The following is an 18,029-nucleotide window of genomic DNA, read 5'->3' on the forward strand; positions in this document are numbered from 1 at the left end:
ACTGGTGTCTTGTTTATTCTGTGTGTAAATATAGTTTTAGTGTCTGGGGTTTATCTGAGCACCTGTGTCACAGGGTGTTTTTTTTTTTTTTACATAACCAATTTGATATATACAACTTTTAAAATAGACCAACTCTACCTCCAACCAAGCTCTGGCAGACTGTTTTTTTTTTTTTTTTTTTTTTACAGGTGGAAATTTGAAAGAAAAGAAAAAGAAACGCATTCTAAACTGATGAGCAGTTAAATGTGATAATTGTGTTACTGTTTCTCTCCCTCTGTGTCAAACAGTTGCTCATCTTGTTCGTTAAGTGTCTAAAATCTGAAAATAGTAAAATAGTATCAGGACAGGAAGAAGCACTTCACCTACAAACTAAACACTCATGCACTGAAAACACATTCTCCACCAACAGACAAAACCACATTTCTGTAGAAAACCGGCCGCAGGAGTTTCAGTCTGACTCAGAAGATGAACTTCAGTAAAACTGGCACTGTCAAGTGGCAGACGATTTTATCTATCTACTTTGGGTTTGTCCATTCCCTAAAAATGGTAAAAAAAATATACATGATTTTAAAATTACTAGAGTTAGGCTTTCTGGCATTTCCAGAAAAATTGGGACATTTCGTAAAATGCAAAAAAGTTAGGACAGATGCAAGTTTACCACTGTCAGTCACCTTTCCTTGAGTAACAGAGATTCAAGTTGCATTTCTTGATGCATTAGCCGATCAGGGGTCAAAGGTCAGGCTCATTCAACAGAGGTCTCCTGCCTTGCACTACACGAACTGAGATTTCTCTGGATTCCCTGAATCTTTTCACAGTATTATGTATGGAAGATGGTGAAATATCAAAAAAAAAAAAAAAAATGTAATCCTGCATTGAGAAATGTGATTTTTGAACTGTTAGAGAATTCTCTCATGATATTTGGCACAAAGTGGTGAACCATGATCAATCTTTTGCGGATGCTTCTTTTTATACCCAAATATGGTTACAGTACCCTCAGCTACCAGTTCACCTACTTATTGTGGGCTGTCTCAAAACAGTTTAACACGGATGTTCTATAATCTTTTCTCTTTCATTTTGCATCTGTCCTAACTTTATTTGAAGTGTGTGCAGCCATCAAAATCAAAATTTGTTTATATTTACAAAATACATATAAGTTGGTCAGTGAAAACATTGGACTTCTTTTCTTAGAAATAATTTCTTTGTAATTTGTACTTAATCGACTTTTCGTCAATTAAAGAAGGAATGAACAATCACAGACTCTTGACTTTTTTACAAATGTCCCAACTTTTCTGGAAATGCGGTTGTACCATGAAATGTAGTTAATCCAAAAATCCACAACACACAATTACTTTTATCCATTTAACATAGTCAGGCACTACACTGTCAGAAAATCTACAAAAATGCACAGAAGCTGTCACTGGGGCCGTACCTTTGCTAAAGGTACTAATATACCATGTCCGTAATATGTACCTGTACACTTTAGGCACTTATATGTACATTTACGATACTAATATGTGCCCTTAAAGGAATAGTTCGCTTAAAAATCTGACAGTTTATGTACCCCATTGACTTCCATAGTATGGAAAAAAAAAAATACTATGGAAGTCAATGGGGTCAACTGTCTGGTTACCAGCATTCTTCAAAATATCTTATTTTGTGTTCAGCAGAAGAAATAAATTCATACAGCTTTGAAACAACTTGAGGGTGAGTAAATGATGACAGAATTTTCAGTTTTAAGTTAAGGGGTTAATAAGGTACCTTTTGAAAGGGTGCCACCCCAGTTAAAGCTTTTGTGCCTTTTTTCTGAGAGTATCTTACAAAAAGCAAGTTCACTGACAAAAATAAGGAATATTTCACCCATTAAGAACAGTTAAAGTCTTAATATCAGCAAGATGAACTAGTATAGTATATTATGCAAATGCAGGGTTGTGAAACTAGGAGGGTCACACTGTGTCGTGGGAGGATTCACAGAATACATAACACTTCTGCTGTATGTTTAGCAGGTATTTAGCGGACACTGAATAACTGAAGGAAATGTTTCACATGTTTGTTTTCTGGTCATGGTGGTGTAATCTGATTGGTGAGTTATAAATAATTTTCATGTCTTATTTTTGAGGGGTTTTTAGCGCAATTTTCCACTGGACAAAATTGCGCTTGTTAACTCATGATTTCTGTTCTGTCTGTGCGCACCAATCTTGCACTTCTATCTACTCCTCAACCAGACCACCTGACTTTGGGTTTTCGGCATTATGTTAAGGAAGGTCTAATCTCGGGAACGCACAAAAAAAATCCAGGAAAAGATTTACTATCTCTTAGTGTTGTGATCCCATGAGGTGAGAAAATTGCGCTAAAACACTCGCCGAGTTTTTATTACTTGTTTCATCTGCTGTCTATCATGTGAATCTGATGAATCATGACTATTGTGAAATCTACTATCTTTAAATTCAGTCTCTGTTTAGAATTTTAAACTGAAATAAAATGTTAAAAGTCATAGAAAATAATGGTGAATGCAACACTGTAAAAAAAAATTACATCCCCAAGTCAAAAATTTCTAGTGACTGATAATTTTTTTAATTAGTCTGACATATTATTTCTCATTGAGCCAATGTTAACAGACTATTGCAACAAGAATTTCACTTGGGCCAATTAAAAAATTTAGATGTAACCAGTCGCTAGAAAATTTTGACTTGGAGAGGTTAGACATTTTTTACAGTGAAATGTCTGTTTGTGCTCTGGAGGCTCAGAAAAAAATAGCAAGAAAATTATTGAGTAGCTTTCAATTTTTTTTTTCACGGAATATTCACGGAAATATGCAGCACAATTAAACTTGTACTTTCAATCTGTAATGATTATAATGTATTTATTTTTAGTAAATTATGTAACTTTATACAAAGGTTTTCCTCTAAAACAAACTAAAGATTAAGGATGTGTTGCACTATAAGAGTTAATCTTAAATCATGTTTTAGCTAATAAATCTGTTGTGCCAAACTGTAAACTTTGAAGAAAGGAGATTTACACCACACACTGGTGTTCATTAAGATTAACTTTGAACCTGTTTTTTAATTGTATTAATTAATGAAGTCGCATGACAAAAGTTGTTGCTGTTTTTGGAAACCTGTCTGCTTTGAGTTCATATCTGGAATAATGCATTTATGTTTTTAGCGTATTAAATAGCCTGGAATATTTATTACTTGTTAGGTCATGTGCTTGTTTAAAATTGACATTTATAAAATTAATTATAATAACAATAATTATTGCTTAAGAAAAGTAGCAAGCTATCATCTCTCCTATTTTCAGAAAAGATGCTTCCATATTACTCCATTCATTGCTACTTTAAATATATTTTCAGGCAATTCGTAAGCGCTTCTGCAATGTTTTCTCTGTCTGCTTGATCTCGGTCTCTCTGTTACAGTAGCAGTTTATAAATACAGTTGACAGTTGACATTTTACACTTGCAGTGATATACAGCTATAAGATATACATTTAATTTAATCCTTATTGGTGCAAAAGTTAAGTGATCCAACCAGTGCTAAGTGCTTGTCTGTCCGTTTTGTGTTTTTGCTGCTTTTCTGAATGTTCTTAACTTTACATTTTAAATGATAAAATATACAGCTGATTTCAGGCTTTGTAAACCATCAGAAACATCAATCAGCATAACATCTGTTTGTTCTCCAGGTGTGTTTGGTGATTCAGTGTCAGTGATGGAAGGAGATTCTGTCAGGCTAAACACTGATGTTACTGACATACATGAAGACGACACCATACTGTGGACATTTGGAGCTGAAAACTCTCTGATAGCTAAAATCAGCAAAGAGAAGCAAATCTTCTCCACATATGATGGTCCTGATGGGAGATTCAGAGACAGACTGAAGCTGGACGATCAAACTGGATCTCTGATCATCATTAAGACCACAACTGAACATGCTGGAGATTATGAACTACTGATAAATGGAGCAAGACTGACATTAAAATCATTCAGTGTTTCTGTCTATGGTGAGTAGAGATCATTTGTCTAAATGTTCAGATATTCTTTTTTTATTTTACTGAAACTATTAACATTTTAAAATATTTAAATCCATATTATCCATATTCCTTTTTATGCTCTAATGATTTCCAGCTCTTTTTTCTTAGATTTTCCAGCTCGTCTGCCTGTTCCTGTCATCAGCAGAAACTGTTCATCATCATCATGTTCACTGGTGTGTTCATCAGTGTTGAATGTGAGTGATGCGACTCTCTCCTGGTACGCAGGAATCAGTGTATTGTCCAGCATCAGTGTGTGTGATCTCAGCATCAGTCTCTCTCTACCTCTGGAGGTGGAATATCAGGATAAAAACACCTACAGCTGTGTGCTGAACAATCCCATCAGCAACCAGACCACACATCTGGACATCAACACACTCTGTCACACATGTGCAGGTACCACAGCACTGATGATATATGTGTGTGTTTACTGACCTGATCTCTGTCTTCTGTTCTAGATCAGACTGAAGCGTTCACTTCTTTCTTTATCATTACAGCACCAGACACACTCTCTCCTTCAGTTCCTCCAGTTCCTCCAGTTCCTCCAGTTCCTCTAGTTCCTCCAGTGTCTCTGATAGTGTTGATCTCTGCTGGATCTCTGATGATTGTTGCAGGATTCGGGATCTTCTGGAAGCACAGAAAAACTGACTCAAAAGGCAAGTGTTTCCTGCTGCTTTTAACAAGTGTTATAACAAATAACAATAATAACTAGAAAAAAAGTTTGTTGAGACAAACTTTAAGTTGGCTTGAGAAAGCCGGACCACTGAGTTTGAAAAAGTTTAACGTAGTTTAAAGTTTGACAGATAGATTAGTTAGAAAGAAAGAATAGTTAGAAAGAAAGAAAAAGATTAGTTAGAAAGATAGATAACTAATAGATAGATAGATAGAGAGATAGATAGATAGATAGATAGAGAGATAGATAGATAGATAGATAGATAGATAGATAGATAGATAGATAGATAGATAGATAGATAGATAGATAGATATGTTTATTAGTACATAGAATGGTAGTTTAATTGAGTCCAGGTTTCAGAGAGTTTAGATTTGAGTTTTTGTGTTGTGCACTACTGGGCCACCGCAGCCTTGGCTCAATTTGAGCATTCTGCAATGAAATACAATGGGATATTCCTGAGTTTTAGTTGAAATTTTTAGGAAAACTGTAAGCCTGAAAATATATAGCAACTCGAGCCAGAACAGTCTGAAGGTCTGAGCCAAGTTTGGTGGATTTAACTTGAAGAGTCTAGCAATTGAAAATTTAGTCTAAGAAGAATAATAATAAGCTTGAGTACAATATCAGTAAGTTGGCTTTTTCAAGACAACTTAAAGGAATAGTTCACTTTAAAATGAAAATTCTGTCATCATTTACTCACCCTCATGTTGTTTCAAACCTGTATGAATTTCTTTCTTCTGCTAAACAAAAAAGGAAGATATTTAGAAGAATATCAGTAACCAGACAGTTTCTGGTACCATTGACTTCCATAATATTTATTTTTTCCTACTATGGAAATCAATGGGACCCAGAAACTGTCTGGTTACTGACATTCTTCTAAATATCTTCCTTTCTGTTCAGCAGAAGAAAGAAATTCATACAGGTTTGAAACAACATGAGGGTGAGTATATGATGACAGATTTTCATTTTAAAGAGAACTATTCCTTTAATGATTATTATTATAGTCGACTTAAAAAAAAACTTTGACTGCCCTAAAAACACGTTGTAAGTAAGGGATAATCCACGGCTAGCCATGCATTAAGTAAGGAATAATTGACGACAGGCCGTTGAATTATTAGAAAAATAATGCACACCCGAGGTGGTAATGCGGTCACGACGCGAAGCGGATTATTTTTCTAATAATTCAACGGCCTGAAGTCAATTATTCCGCTTATACTACAGTTACCACACCTCGAAACATTGTTCAGATTATGTATTTCAAGACGTTTGTAAAGTTTTTGTCATTAAAACGCTCTTGTATGTAGGACTAATTTCTTACGCATCTAATCCCATGCCTCCGTTGCTAATTCCAAAACGTCATTTTAAGCCTGGCTCACACTACAGGAGTTTTAAAATCCTAACCGATTTCGAAATCTGGTTGCAGCACACACTTAAGGAGAATCTTTGGTGATTTTCTTCCCTCAAATCTTAAACATGTTTACACTACAAGGTTTGAAAATCGCGGTGCACCACACACTACAAAATGTTATTAAGATTATCGTGCCAGAGGAAGCGCCTCACGTGATCTCACGCAGCAGATCTGAAGTGGAAAGGCATGGAAACATATGGGATATGCATTGAGACACACACGCACGCACATACACACGCACAGAGACTTTGAACCTACCGGTACTTTGAGTTAAGAGCTTAGATCGGGCCCAAAAAATCAAGCCCGACCCTACCCGAGCCCATGCACGTTGTGTCCGAGCCCGGTCCGGTATTAAATAATATATATATATTTTTAATACGTGGGCCGTTATAACCAGGCGGTGCCAGATATTTTTTTTAACGCAGGTGCTGAGGGGGTGCTATATAGCCTATATAAATTCTATTACAAAAATTGGCCACTTAATATTTAATATTCAATTATTTGAATTGTCACAATTAAAGTATTAATTTTATTAAATTGACCAAGCACAACATTCAGCATTCAATCAAATATTGATTAAAGATGTGTTATTATTAGGCTAATAATGTTATTTCAACATAATATCTCGTTATTTCGACATAATATGTGTGCGTGCAACAAGCAAGATGTGCATTTGTAAATCCGGTGACGCGTGGATTGATTTTATTAATAAACTAGTGTTTTCTGTCGGCTGCAAAAATGAAGTTGACGATCGCCATCTCCGTAGGCTACTGAACGCGCCTATAGAGAGAAATGCATAGATTACATAATCAGAGAGTAGACTATTTCTTTTCGTTTTGAATTGTTTCGTTTAAAGAAACTATTTTTAAACTATTAAAAATTTATGATGAGATGCGCTCCAGTTCACGAGCAATGCAAGTGACAGCGCAGGTGCCTCCATGTCATGTTGCATGATTATTGTCTGCAATATTTGCTCCAGGCAATTGGTTGATAAAAATTATATAAATTAAGAAACAATTTATACAAAACGAAATTCACTTTAAATAAAGGCTTTCTACAAAACAAAACTTAATGAAGTGGTCAAAATCATGTCTGACCCACTCTATGTCTCCCGATACATTGCACATCATATCTTACTCGTGCTGTTCACTTTTCATAATCAACATAGCCTAAATGGAAAAATATATAAATATAATAATAAATGATTATATTTTAACAAATAGCACAAAAAACACAAGCATTTTAATCCACTTCGTTTTAACGCGCTTTTTAGTTTCGGTTTCATTACTGAACATGTAGGCTACTTGTCTTTGTGCCTGCTGACCACAGCGTAACACTTATTTATTTAGCAAATAAATGGAGATAAAAACGCATATCGAGTTGAGTCACTCAAAATTATCTCAAGGGAAATTCCTTCACCACAAAAGCCCTACTTGTTTCCTGGCTATTTTAACAGCACTGACGTAATCACAGTCTTGCTCATCCCGATTTAAAATCTTAAATATCAAACATGTTTGATGTGATCGGGGCGAGCCCGATTTGTGTGAGAGCAGATCGGGAGGTGCAAGATTCGATATGTGAACGCCTCACATTACCAGATAATCTGCGCCGAACATCGGAACCGATCAAGGTCCTCGACAAGATTTTTTCTCAGATTCTCGGGAGGGGTAAATCGGGCATAAATCGGCCTAAAATTCCTGTAGTGTGAGCCAGGCATTAGAGTTAGTAACGGAGGTTTGAGCCACTGATAGCAGACTAATGCTGGGGACACACGACTAGCTGACACATTCTCTTACTGTTTTCATCGACTGCAGCAGATTTTAAACACCGACTTTGAACACAGACTGAACGCGCTGAACACGCGTTTGGGCATGATCAGTCATAAGTATCAAATTACATTCATAACCGGCCTTAAAGTGTGTCCCCGGCTTTATGCAGTTATTAATGCAGTTATAAGAGAGAGATGTTGCAATAATGAGACAGAAAAGCATGTGCGTCAATATTATTATTTATTTATTTATTAATTTAATTCGTTTTAATTAATTCGTTCATTCTTTTTTTTTTTCATTGACAGATGACAGTAGACTAGCCAAAATAAATGAAACACAAAGCCCTTTTAACAAGTAAGGCCTATCAATAATTATTTATTTGCTATTATCTGCAATAAAAATCCGTACTGCAGGACTATCCATTTATTTAGCCTATATTCAGTTTAATTTTCTATTGATTATAATATAAATAGGACTATATAGTTTATTTATTAAAATTAAACTGCATGTTTCCATTGATTGTGAAGCTAGACATTGAAAATTGCAGATCAAGTGCATGGGGCTAAATGTTTTTTCTTGTTATGAATTGTATCCTATTTTCCGTTATTACAGTTAACTACGCGAAGTGATATGGAACTGTAATGCGGTCAAGACCTGCCTGGAACTACTTTAGCCGTGCGTTTCCCTGAAAATAATGCACACCTTAGAACGTTCGTCAATCAATCAGATTCAAGCATTCAACGGCCCTGTAATATAAAGGATTTTAATGCACGACCTATTTTTTACATTCCGCTTCGCGTCGGGTGGTTCTTCGCCTCTACGTCGTGCAGTAAAATCCTTTAATTGTTCCCGCTTATACCTTGGTTATTTGCCAAGTTAAAAACAAGTTAAAGCTGTAACTAATGTTTACAGTGTAATTTTTTAACAGACGTGTAAAAATGACGGTTATTTTCTTAAGTTACGGCTCGTTAGTTCCAGCAGTCCGTCCGCTTCAAATAAAGTAGAGCCATCGGATTACTTTTATTTGACTGAATTATCATATTTATTTAAATTCATTATTAAAAGAGAGAGAGAGAGAGAGAGAGAGAGAGAGAGAGAGAGAGATTACCGCGTGAGGTACCTGTGTGCGTCTCTTCTTTAAAGTCTAGCAGCTAACTTACAGTCCCCTCTTTGCTTAAGCATATAAGTTAGCTAACTTAATGATGCTTTTTGTCATTCAACGTCTTCTCCAAGTCTTCTATTTCGTCTTCTATTTCGTCTTGTGCCTGGGCCCATTTCTCAAAATTGCCATATTCACCATACAAATTAAACGATATGCAAAAATCATCCATTTAGCCTACCTAAATAAACGTTTTCATATGTCTCTCACTCTGCTTGCAAGTGTAACTGTGTTACTATGGTTACCAATGTAGCGGATTAATTTTGAACTGTAATCAAACTGACTGGAACTACCTGTGCATTAAACGGTTTTACTGCACACCTTCCAGCCAATCAGAATCGAGTATTTAAACAGCCCATGGTATAAAAAAAAATAATTTAATATTTTGTATTAACTTTTGTTCAAACAGTTCAGTTTCGTGAAGATGAGAAAACTTCTGTTGTTATGTTACTTCATCCATCGTTCTATGAAAGAAACACACAAACATCGGTAAGATCATTAGTTTCTGTTGTGTGTGTTTGTATCATTCAGCAGTGAGTCAGATGGAGATCAGTGTTTGATTGTGTTTCTATAATCATCATCAAGCATCAGATATTTTCTTTCTTCAATGTAGTTCCAAAAGAAGCTAAATATAAATCCTAAATATATTTTTGATATTTGAGTAAAAGTAATAGTTGATTTATTGTCTTCTGGCTTTGATGTAACACAGAGTTAAATTAAAGGAGTCAGATTTTTAACTGTGTTAAAAAAAAAAATATATATATATATATTTTTTTTTTAACACAGATATAGCCTAATTATTATTATTTTTTAATATCTTATGTTGTGTGATGTGTTTTACAGAGAGCTGAAGAGGAGAGTATTGTGGAGTATGTGTCTGTCAGCATGAGAAGATGATTCATTTTCAGCAGGATTGAGTCTTTCCCTCTAGTTTTCCTTTGAGAATAATCAGAAAATCCCAGCGGACAATCAGCCGGATCATTCTGACGGGTTTGAAGTGAGATATTCAGAGACTGATGAAATGTTCTCTTAAAACTTCAGGAGACTTTGCATTGTTTGTAACACAAGAACTTATTATGTAAATGTTCTGTCCTACTGGAGCATTTTCATGTTTAACTCTTAATTCAGACCATGTGCGCAAAATACTCATCAAAAGAAGTGAAAGAGAGCCCTGAAAACCTTAAAAGATGATATGAAATTGATATTACTGTGAAATATGAAATATTAAGGCTATTGATATTCAAGAGAATCCACATATTCATGACCTTATACTCATGCTTTGATACGCAGTGCTACTGTAGTTTTAGTAATTATTTCCAGCAAGAGAAATAATCTGATCAAACCACAAAAAAGAAAGAAAGAAAGAAAGAAAGAAAGAAAGAAAGAAAGAAAGAAAGAAAGAAAGAAAGAAATAACCCGCAGCAGGTTTCAGTTTGACTCAGAAGCTGAACTTCAGTAAACTATGAGATCATACACGGTTTTAAAGTTGTACTTTTCCCCATACACTATAACTGAGAACTGAATAAATATATACAACAATTTTAAATCATGAGTTACTCTCTATTTTACCATGAAATGTAGTTTTTAAATGATGTTTTGGTAAAGTTCAGGAGGAGCACGTTCAGATAATTAATACTCTGGGTTCAGACAAAAAGCTCGGAGCCTCCCCCCGGACAGCACGCCAAATCCGCATAAAGTGTGAACTCGTGAAATGGCACTGTACTGTGTGTGTGTGTGTGTGTGTTTGTGTTTGTGTGTGTGTGTGTGTGTGTGTGTGTGTGTGTGTGTGTGTGTGTGTGTGTGTGTGTGTGTGTGCATTAGGAGGGTCAGACTCTGTCGGGGGAGGATTCACAAGCTTGTGTTTGTTAAGATCTGTTGTGCGTTCATTGATAGTCTTATTAGATCAGGCTTTTCACTGAACAGCTGCAAATGTTTCACATGTTTGTTTTGTTCTGTTTGTGCTTCTGCCGTCTGATCGGTAAGTTATGAACATATTTGTGACGTTTATTCACATATCAGAGTAATAAACTCCTGCGGCGGTTCAAATTACATTATTTTCATCCACTGTGATCAAATCTCTCTTGTTGGTTTAGAAATCATGATTTCAATGATTACAAATGCAAATCCTCCCCAGCAATTTTTCAAAATATAATTTAAATAATTTTGAATTCTTCTGCAGTAATCATAGACAACTAAACGTAATGAGAATTCAATCATAACAAATGTATTGAATACTGAATGTATTAAAATTAAACTTTCAAGCTGTAAACAATTTATCATATAATTTTTATTTTGCTCTACAGCAAATCATTTTAAAGATCACATTATTGATTCCCTCAAATTTGTCTGTTTTTTCATATTGTTTTGTGTCTTTGTTGCTGTTAAAGGTTACAAACTGATTTCAATCTTTGTAAACTAACAAAAGCTTTAATCTGTTCTTTTTCTGTTCATGTTCTCCAGGAGTGTTTGCAGCCGAAACAAATGAGATACAGTCAGTGTCAGTGATGGAGGGAGATTCTGTCACTCTAAATACTAATGTTACTGAAATACGTGAAGACGAAGACATACTGTGGAAATATGGAGCTGAAAAGTCTCTGATAGCTAAAATCAGCATTGAGAACCGAATCTTCTCCACATATGATGGTCCTGATGGGAGATTCAGAGACAGACTGAAGCTGGACGATCAAACTGGATCTCTGACCATCACAAACACCAGAACTGAACATGCTGGAGTTTATAATGTAGAGATAAGGGGAATGAAGCTGACATCAAAAACATTCAGTGTTTCTGTCTATGGTGAGTCGAGAATATTTGTCTCGTCCTTTACAAATTTACAAGTAAAACTCAATCCACAGCATTTGTAGCATTGTGTCGGTTACCACAAAGAAAAATTGACTCATCCCTCATTTGGAGGTTACGGTGAGGCAATTATACGAATTAGGCCAATATTTGGAGGATATACAGGAAACTTCAGAAGCACTTCAGCATTTTTACAGTCATTTTACGGTTTATGGTGTATTGTCGTAGCAAAAGGTTAGCGATTTTTGATAGTGATAGTGATTTTTCACACTAAAACCATGTAAAAACACACATTGTTCACATCATGTGGCTGTACTATTGAAACAGTGAGTATTTTAACATTTACAGATCGGCCCCATTCTATGAAAACTTGTTTCCACCACTTAATAAAAAATTAAATGGTAATTGCCCCGTTTAATAGCACAATTCAGAATTATTTTTCTCAGAATTGGGAGATATAAACTCGTAATTGTGAGAAAAAAGTCAAAAGTATTTTACTTTTTTTTATTTTTTGTGGCAGAAACAAGCTTCCACACCATTCAGCGCTTCACTGTAACATAGATTTTTGCTTTTCTGGTGGACAAATGGAAAATTATTTTTGTGACAAACAACATTGTCAAAATTGCATAAGAATGAGCTTAACTTAAAACTAACCCAGAATATTCTTTTAAATATCTATACACGATGGATAATCGTGGTGTGCGATGGAGTTTGTTCACTAAATATTTATACACTGAAATATTTTATAGTTTGAGATACACTTACTGTCAGTCAACACACTCAAAATAAGATTGAGGTTTAGATTTACCCATATTTATCTTATATTCTCTCAAGTTTCTCAGCTCGTCTGCCTGTTCCTGTCATCATCAGTAACTCTTCACACTGCTCTTCATTAAATTGTTCATTGGTGTGTTCATCAGTGTTGAATGTGAGTGATGTGACTCTCTCCTGGTACAGAGGAATCAGTGTATTGTCCAGCATCAGTGTGTGTGATCTCAGCATCAGTCTCTCTCTACCTCTGGAGGTGGAATATCAGGATAAAAACACCTACAGCTGTGTGCTGAACAATCCCATCAGCAACCAGACCACACATCTGGACATCAACACACTCTGTCACACATGTGCAGGTACCACAGCTCTGATGATATATATGTGTATTAATCAAACTGTTCTTTCATTTTATTAGTGTTTTTGTTTGGTAGTGTTTGTTGTAGATCAGACGGACAGATTCACTCACACTAATGGTTAATTTTGTCCATTACAGATCAAGGCCTACCTTTATTGTACATAGTGTTGATCTCTGCTGGATCTCTGATGATTGTTGCTGGATTCGGGATCTTCTGGATCTGCAAGAAATGTAGAAAAATAGCCAGGGAAGGCAAGTGTTTACTGCTTTTAAACATTATAATAAACAAAACTTTATACTCTAAAATATACTTTAAATATATTTAGTCAACTGATAGCCATAAATATAATTTTAAAATAATAATTGTCATCATTTTGTAGTTAACACCTTTGTGATTATTGATATGAAAATAAACCAAAATAATATGTGTAGATAGTGTTTAAAAAAACAACAACACAACAACAGCAACAGATTCTTAATTTCTCAAATTGCACCAAAACATTAAAAATACAAAAGCTTTCTCCACTTTATGGACATAATTTTACACGTGTAAAGATGCAGCTGGTGCTCAAGTTAAAATATGTTATTGATTACTTTTGTTGAACTTGTTGAGCATCAATTTCACCAAAGAATGCATTTGACTTAAATTTCCTGCCTGGGTTTGATTTATAAATTATGTGTAAAAAAAAAAATGGCAGTGTTAAACATTTAATGAAATGTGTGCTTTAACATTGACAGCCATAATATTATTAATAACACATATGTTGTAAAGAATCAGATCTAATTAGTATTGAGTTGTGTTGTTTTAATGCATCTATTATTGTTGAAACAGTCGAGACTCGCAAAGACGAGATCACTTATGCTGAACCAGCGTTCTACAAAAGAAACTTATGTTATTTTCCTATTGTGTTGTTTGAATCACATCACAGATTACATTTTCAATAAGCAATTAGTAATCTGAAATGTAATACATATTTAAAGCAACTGAGAAACACTGAAAGACAGCAGGACCTCTAAACTTCATCTATAAAGGATCTGTAATATTTCCAATGAATGTAATTATACTGAGGAAAACAATTAATGGTTTGTATATAACATAGGCTTACAACAAGACTAAGAGCTAATATAAACTAATTATTACTAATTTGTTCAACTTAATTTTAAGTTCTTGTATCAGATAAACATGTTAGCATAACCGGTTGAGAACCACTGATAAAAAAGATGTTGTTTCATGTAATTTCCTCAGAAAAGAATTATATACAATAACTATATATGTTGTGTTGTGTGTTTTACAGAAAGTAAAAGAGAAGGATCATGTGGATTATGCACCAATCACAATGAGAAGATGAACAAACTTCAATCTTTTTCTCAGTACAAGACCCAACTGTGACAACCTTAGGGTGCTTTCCCACTGGCACTTTAGTTAGGAACGGGGCACGGTTCGCATGAAAAATCGCTAATGTAAACGCAGTCATGCGGACCTGGGTGCGCACTGGGTTACCGAACCCAAGACTACCTGGAGGAGGTGATCTGAGTTCGGGTGCACTCGAACCGTGCTGCGGTTTGCATGAATGTGAAAGCAACATGGACTTGGGTGCACACTTGTTCAGGAAGTAAAGTATCCTGCACATGCGTTTTAGCTGATTATGATGTATTTAGTTAAATAAAACACATGTAAGGGATGATAGTGTTGATGATTTAGCTTGGATACGAGCGAGAGTGAGCTTGCACAAATCCATTGTCTCCTCAAAAGAGTCCTGTGTTTTTTACTCAGCTGCGCATACTAGCACCAAATTAATAAATGAATAAGTTAATAAATATGTTCTGTTTTCTATCATACGCCGTGCACGTTTGCGATAATGTAAGATGCAAGCAAACGCACCAGGGTTTGATAGAATCAAGTTGAGTGTGAAAGCAGCAATCAAGCCCAGTGTGAAAGCACCCAAGTCTATGGTTGAGTTTTTGGTGAGAATCACCATATTGTATCAGGACATTCCAGCAGACATAGAGCAGGATCAAAGTTTAAAGTATAATAATTAAAGATTAAATAAAGTGGTTATCAAAAACTTCATCATATGTGTCATTGGAGCATTTCATGTTTGACTTTTAAAGTCTTAAAGGGACCATGCGTGTAATCTCATTAAAACATAGATGCCAATTACTCATGAACACTGTGGTCTCATGTATTCACATCTGAACAGAAATGTGGTTTGATCTGCTGGGTGGATGGACAGCTTGTGCGTGAGAATGTTTCTTCTGCTGGAAGTTTGTGTTTAATGTCAGTTTGTGGCCGTCTCAGTCTGAGGTGTGAATAGCCTGTGGTTGAAGGGCTTTTTCCATTCCTGCTCACATGAAACCGTCGACTTCTGCTCTACAGAAAACCTGTTTTACTACAAAATACTGAACTCAGCACTGGTGTTTAACAAAACAGTGATATTACTGTTAAAAATGAAAATATCATATACTTTGTGTGCGTAATGATCTATATCATGCAGCGATCCTGCAGTAAAGCAGTGCGACACTCTCAAGAAAAAAGGTACAAAAGACAAAAGCTGTCACTGGGGCAGTAGATTTTCAAAAAGGTACAACATTGAACCTTATTTACCCCTTAAGGGTACATATTAGTACCTAAATGGTTGAAAAGGTACCGCCGCATCGACCACTTGTACCTTTATTTCTGAGAGTGCAGTTTCAGAAGTTATTTCTAGATCTAGCATCAGTTCTCTCTAAGCAGAACTATTCTTGATAACCTTTTTCCCTTATAGTGGTCATATCCTGTGCCAGTGTCATGGGTCATTTTAAGAATAAATGCAATGTAAGACTTACAATTTATTCTTTATGTTTGATGGTTGTTCATTTATTTTGGTTTCATTATTTTTGACGAAATTAACTAAATGCTGCTAACAATCTTGATTTTTTTTTTTTTTTTTTTTTAGCATAACAGTGGTCCTGTCCATAGGTAAAACATAAAGGTAGAAATTCATAGAATGAGATCAAGATCATAATCAGATAGAAAATCTCACCTTAAGTTTCCTTGATAGTGGTAAAGTCCAGATGCAGTGATGAGGACAGCTCAAGATATCCACTCTTGCTCCAGTTCTGTAGGATGATGACGAGTCAGGGAACAAAACACAGGTGTGGGTGAAGAAGTGGTGATACTTGAAAAAACCTAATCCTGATACATGAAATTTGTTTTTATTTTTATTTTATTTTATTAGATAAATTACTACGCCTATTAGCAAAAATGTGTTAGTACAATGTTCTGTTGGACGTTACCTGTTTAGTAGGCAATCTAGGGTGCTCTGACTCCTCTGAGTGGTTGTTTACTAGTCAAAGTGCCCACTTCTCTGTGCTTTTCTCAGTCTCTGTGATCTTCTGGTTTGATGTCTTGGTTCCCTCCTTCAATGTGCGTCTGGGGGACTTTTCACCTGATTCATCTTCATTCAGGTCTGATCGCTTTAAAATAATAGTGCTAGTTCAGTTTCTTTGGTGTTTTGTTCCCTGATTCGTCATCAACAACACACATTATTTCAGGAATCATTCATATCTGGAGCACAGGACTGGAACTTTTTACACACTGATGAAAAAAATAATAATTTTTTCAACTTCTAAAAAAAGTGACATGAAGTCAGATTTACAGCTCACGCGGAAGACTAGATGACATCACATAAACACGGCTTCATTCAGCCACTACACAAGAACATTCATTTTTAATCAAATTAAAAGCATAAAATGAGTCGAAGTTCTTACTTTGTGTTGACAATGAATAACTTCACAGCTGCCGTGTTCTTACCTTAATCGTAGCCTAAATAATATCCTGCATCAAACGTGTTCCCATCTAATGCTTCTGAATTGTAATGTAAACAACCTCCCTAATTGCATTTCTATCCCAAAGATCCCGCCAGTTCAACGCTGAGATATAGTTTCCGTTTCGTTTTACTTCAACATGCGCTGAAACTCAAAGAAAGCAGATATTTAAACACTCAGAAATAACAATGACAAAACATGACCACTAGAGGGATTAATCATATTCCCCCCAGAATGAATGTGGTATTTGCTTTATCAAGCATCACTACAGCTTAGGGTTATTATTAATGTTCACGTCAAGAGCATAGCGATTGAACATTATAATTATATTTATCCATAAAAAAGTTACTTCAGTTATTGTTCCTATAATAAAATTATACTTTGAGATCTTATGTAAAATAAATTATAAATAGCCTACATTTTGTAATTTCTTTTTTAACTCACTCATGTCTTAATCTAGTAAATTTCACTATAATAAAGGTTGCTGTTTCCCATGCTATTTATTATTATTATTATTATCATTATCATTATCTGTAAGAATAATCTCACACAATGTGCCCTTATAATCACTTTATTTTTCAGGTGAGAACGAGCGCACCAATTTGTCATTTTAATTTGTATTTTAATGTGTCTGACTTCCAGTGTCATTCGCTTCCAGTTATTTTTAGCTGTATAAAACAGCTCGTTATGCTCCTTGAAATTACAAACTGGTGTTTCTTTCCATATTATTTGAATGTATTGTCTTAGTAATTACAAACAAACTGGTTTGTAGCAATCAGTTTAAAAGTTTACTAAACTTTGATATATTCTTCTCATTATTTCACTATAGAGGCTAATAAAAGAAGTCTCGCACATTCACAGAAAACATGATACTTACACATTAATAAATAAGTTAAATTGATATTTCATTAATACATAAAGTGTGTACTACAAGTAGTATGCATACTGTGTTAGACCACCATCTAGTGTCAAAACTAGGAATTCACCATTAAAAGGGTGTTCATTTGATGTTTTTAATGTCATTTATCTCATGAACATGTATCTTTCAAGCTGTGGAGGGGTTTGGCAAATGACAGTATTTTGGCTCTGACATGACAAAACATTTACATGACAGACACAGGCTGACCAGAGTGATTTTGCCAGCCCTTTTACTCACTCTGGATGACTTCAGTTCTTGGAGAGTGTGGAGAGGTGTAACGTTACCAGTGATTATACTTTATCCCACATATGGGGTAAGTTGTAACATTTGCACTTCTGTCACTTTCAGTGCA

General features: G+C 35.1%; 1 long non-coding RNA gene across 1 annotated transcript; it reads right to left on the minus strand.

Moving 5' to 3' along the window:
- Nucleotides 1–2,790: 2,790 nt before the first annotated feature.
- LOC307169906 lies at nt 2,791–16,901 on the minus strand. The gene is made up of 5 exons (XR_013823241.1): nt 16,745–16,901; nt 16,228–16,407; nt 15,975–16,050; nt 13,102–13,171; nt 2,791–4,644 (listed from the first exon to the last, which is right to left on the minus strand). It is a non-coding gene; the product is annotated as an uncharacterized lncRNA (long non-coding RNA).
- Between the last annotated feature and the right edge of the window lie 1,128 nt (nt 16,902–18,029).

Source organism: Squalius cephalus, assembly GCF_949319135.1.
Source record: "Squalius cephalus genome assembly, chromosome: 13".
NCBI classification, from domain to species: domain Eukaryota; kingdom Metazoa; phylum Chordata; class Actinopteri; order Cypriniformes; family Leuciscidae; genus Squalius; species Squalius cephalus.